At 40.2% G+C, this 4,033-nt stretch overlaps 1 long non-coding RNA gene across 1 annotated transcript; it reads right to left on the bottom strand.

Moving 5' to 3' along the window:
• Positions 1–1,096: 1,096 nt before the first annotated feature.
• Positions 1,097–3,719, bottom strand: LOC121067091. The gene is made up of 3 exons (XR_005818090.1): positions 3,646–3,719; positions 1,295–1,401; positions 1,097–1,142 (listed from the first exon to the last, which is right to left on the bottom strand). It is a non-coding gene; the product is annotated as an uncharacterized LOC121067091 (long non-coding RNA).
• Positions 3,720–4,033: the final 314 nt, after the last annotated feature.

Here is a 4,033-nt window from a genome sequence, read left to right as displayed (position 1 = left end):
TTGAAACTCCTGGATAAATCATTAGAGAACATGCTATAGGGAACAACTTTCCAATGACAAGGAAATAAAATCAATTTTATAATGGGTCTTCTCAAATTCTAATTTCCATAGGGTCAATCCTCAGTCATTCCCTTAGAAAACTTTACCCAAGAGGGAGGGAAAGAGAAAAATTGGCTCAGGTCCCCCTTGGAGAGCATTTGACTTCTTCCTCAGAGGTAAGGAAATTTGCTCCCTGTGCTCCACAGAGCATTGGTAGGGGGATTAGTCTCCAACTCCATTAAATTTTCCCAGAGCCACAGGGGACTGCGCAATCTCTAGCTCTTCTCTAAATGATAGTTTGCTCAAAAGGCCTCCTGCTACACTTGAAATATAGGACAGGTGTTGCAACATTAGCTACAGACCCACGCAGAGAACCTAGAGATAGAACTGACGGTTCTCTAGTGCCACAGGGCCCACAAATTTCCTTACCTCATAACCAATGCAGAAAAAGGGTTTTTCTCAGACCAAGATAATATGACAAAAATTATATTTCTATTAGCATTAAAATTTTAGATGAGTGCTGAAACCATCCTGTTTGTCAAGATTAAAAACTTGCACTCCAAAAAAATCCATGCCGTACATAGTAAAACACCAAAGTAATATGTATCTTTTTCTCATATAACACCCCAGCAAGCAACTGTGTCTTTAGGGATGCTAGCAACAGAACAAATAATCTTTATCCTGTCACAAGTCTTGCCTGTTTCGGGAGTTTGCTTCATGTGATATCCTCCTACTGCTATTTCTATTTCAGAGTAAGCCCTTTTACCTTCTCCCGCTCAACTGAAGTGTGTGTGTGTTGGTGCAGCTAAAAGTAAGGGATAGTAGCTGCTGTTGTCATATGTATAGAAACACTGAGCAGATGACTCTCCATGCCGACAACCTGAAAACTCTCTTTTGCCGCAGGCTGTTTTTCAGATCTAATACTTGCATTTCCTCCTCTTTTACCACTTCCCTAAAGCCAAACTGGACATGCCTGTGTGTCATTTCATTTGTGTGGCTATCACAAATTCTATAGTGGCTATCAGATTTTTTTCCCATGCACAAACGTTTGCATGTACTGTGTTTAGTGTTGTAGTCCCCAGGATGAATTTGCTCCTTTATACCTGCAAGGAAGGAAATGTTCCATATCAGTATCATTCTTCCAGCTAGCGATTTCACACGGATAAAATGAGGGGCCTGTGGGCCATTACCACAGTGTCTCCTTTAAGCCTCTGTGGCAAAATAAAAGGGCATTAAACCATGTATGAATAATCACCACGGTCATTCATGTCCCTCTGTTGTGCCCTTGTAAACGAAGCGTCAGCAAAAATGGTCAGATAGCTCTAAGGGTCAAATCCTCAGCAGATGTGGATTGGTATCACCCTACCAAAAAGAAGAAAAAAAAAATTAAATCACCACTTATGCCCACTGTGAGGTCTGGCTTTAGGCAGCATTTATCTTATCATGCTCACCTGAATTTATGAGGAATTTGCACTTAAAAAAATGAAATGAATCTCAGAGTCAGGTACAAGGACTGGTTTTCCATTAACAGTTAGATACAACAAAATGATACGAAACAAAATTCCAGACCTAGGAATTCACAAGTAGTTTGTCTTAAAGAACACGTAAAAATTCATATCACTGATGTAGGAAGGTGTCTTGAGATAATATCAATGCTACCACAATATCAGTGCTGTTACCAATCAAAAAAAAAACTCTATTTACATTTAGAAAGATAAACTGCCCAAAAAAGAATGGTAATTCACAATCTAAAATTTAATAGTTTGCAGTCTCAAGTTAAATTAAATAAGCAGCAGTACAATCTGTGAGAAAATAGAGCATTCATTTCATGCCTATTATATAGCCATCTATTGGTGTTATGATTTAAAAATCACATTTCAGATGCTCAAATCTCTCCAGTTTTTGACTCTTCCAAGAGTGGCTCTGACATCCCTCTATGGTACAAAACCCCAGCACAGCTTCTTGCAATTTCCTGAGATACTGCACCTGCACTATATTCATGCTAATTGCTCCAAACTCACACATACAGATGACAAAGGAACCTAAATGGTAATTTGCCTTTTCATGCAAACGAAATGTAATTGTTTTATAATATACTGTAAGTTCTAAACCTAAAAGTTAAGTATTCATTTAATTATTTAGGGAGAGGCTGCAGTTCTATTTTTCTGCCCTGTAAGAGATGTAGTCTGTCACAAAGCCATGCCAGGAGAAGTGTGAGGGAAGATCTCAGACTTGGGAATTCTCCTTCCTCTCTTCACAGCTCTCCCTTTCCCCTTATTACAAATGCAATATTGCTTATAATGCCTCCACTCCCCCATGTACCACAGAGATATTTTCAGAAATGGATTATTTGAGCCAAATATATTGCAGAGCAAATGCAGGAAGAGGAGGGGAAATAATGATTCCCGTGTTTCCTCCACAGGCAATTGAATTCTACTCAACTATTACAAACCTTGTAAATCAGATCTCTTTCTAGTTAAGAAATTTTATTTCATCCTATCATCAGAATGGCAGGAAAAAAGAATGATTCTGCAATAAATCAAAGCTATTTTGAGTTTCTGATGAGAGAAATACCAGTCTCTGCAACAATGGGTCCAGTAAGACGCACCAGTTCTACCTACTGAAAATCTCCCTTAGCTCAAAACATCAAAGCCTGTGTGTTTTATAAGATTGAAGAAATAAAACAAACAAACAAACAAATAAATAGAAAAGGTCTTTGCTCTGGAGGTGTGTGCATGCTTGATCCAGTAGTTGTAATTTGTTGTCTACAGCACACAGATACATTGAAGTTGTCTAAAGGAGCTACATATTAAAAAAATCATCAAATGTTATGAACCATGCCTAAAATTTTTGAAAGACATTAAGTAGTTCAAGGGTACAGTTTCCTTTTGCACTTCCTAGAGAGGAACTAGGCTTTGCAGAACGTGTCCAGGGAGGCCCAGTATCCATCCTCTCAGAGCCATTACTCACCTAAATAAAATCACTCGCATGATGCAGGAGATCCATTTTTAAAGAGTAACAGTGATAGGCCAGGAGAATAGAGAGCCTTGGAGTTATCCCTGATGGCATGGGAGATGGGGTCAAACTCCTCCTTCTGCCTGACCACAGCTGGAGCCTGAGCTCAAACCAGTCCCCAAGTCAGCATCCCGGCTCCCAACTCCTTGTGCAGTGGAAAAAACCTCTCACTCACCAACATGAGAGCTGCTCCCCTTTGTAGAAATAATTTGATATGCAGAGGCTGAGGCCAGAGAGACTGGCTTTAATCATAGCTATTAGGAAATGTATCTAAGATTAGAGCTCACATCCACATCTGATAGGTATCTTTGCTCCAGAGCAAGGATTTGAACCTGTAGCTTTTACCTTTGTCCCAGCTACCAAGCACTTTAAGCATGTTTTGACCATGCCGGTAACTTCTAGACCCATAGCAAAGAGGGTTTCATTTTGAAGCCTTCAAGGCTTTAGAAATAGGCTACGGCAGTCCTTGAGGTGGATCTCGACATTTAGGTGAGTTTGGACAGCAAAATCTTGAGCATATGCAGAACTTAACATGCTAAACTAATAGTCAGGAGGTAAGTGACAGCTGAGGAGTAATTATGCCAATGGTACCTGAATGCTGGGACAAGGTGATAGCTGCATTGTGCAGTGGATTATGGTGAAAAAAGCTCCAAGCTGACTTTCAGAGTACATCCACAGAGTTCAGCACAGCACCATGCAGAGACACTCGCGTGGGTCTCAAAGGCAGTCTAGCCTTTTTGGTATGGCAGAACATGCATTATTAAATTCAATCCCTGTTTCTCAGCAGAGCTAATTAGTTCAGGTGCAGCTCGACACTGCTATAATTATACTCCATCTGCTTCCAGAGCTAGCTAGTTTGGGTGCTGAGAGCTTGGAAATTTCTCTACAGTACTCTCTCTTGGGGAGGGGCATGATACTATTATGTCCTTAGGCATGAAAAGAGATGGATTGACACTTTGGTCCCTTTGATGATGTGAGC

This window comes from Cygnus olor, chromosome 3 (assembly GCF_009769625.2).
Source record: "Cygnus olor isolate bCygOlo1 chromosome 3, bCygOlo1.pri.v2, whole genome shotgun sequence".
In the NCBI taxonomy this organism is placed as follows: domain Eukaryota; kingdom Metazoa; phylum Chordata; class Aves; order Anseriformes; family Anatidae; genus Cygnus; species Cygnus olor.
This window is presented reverse-complemented; position numbering and strand designations above follow the sequence as displayed.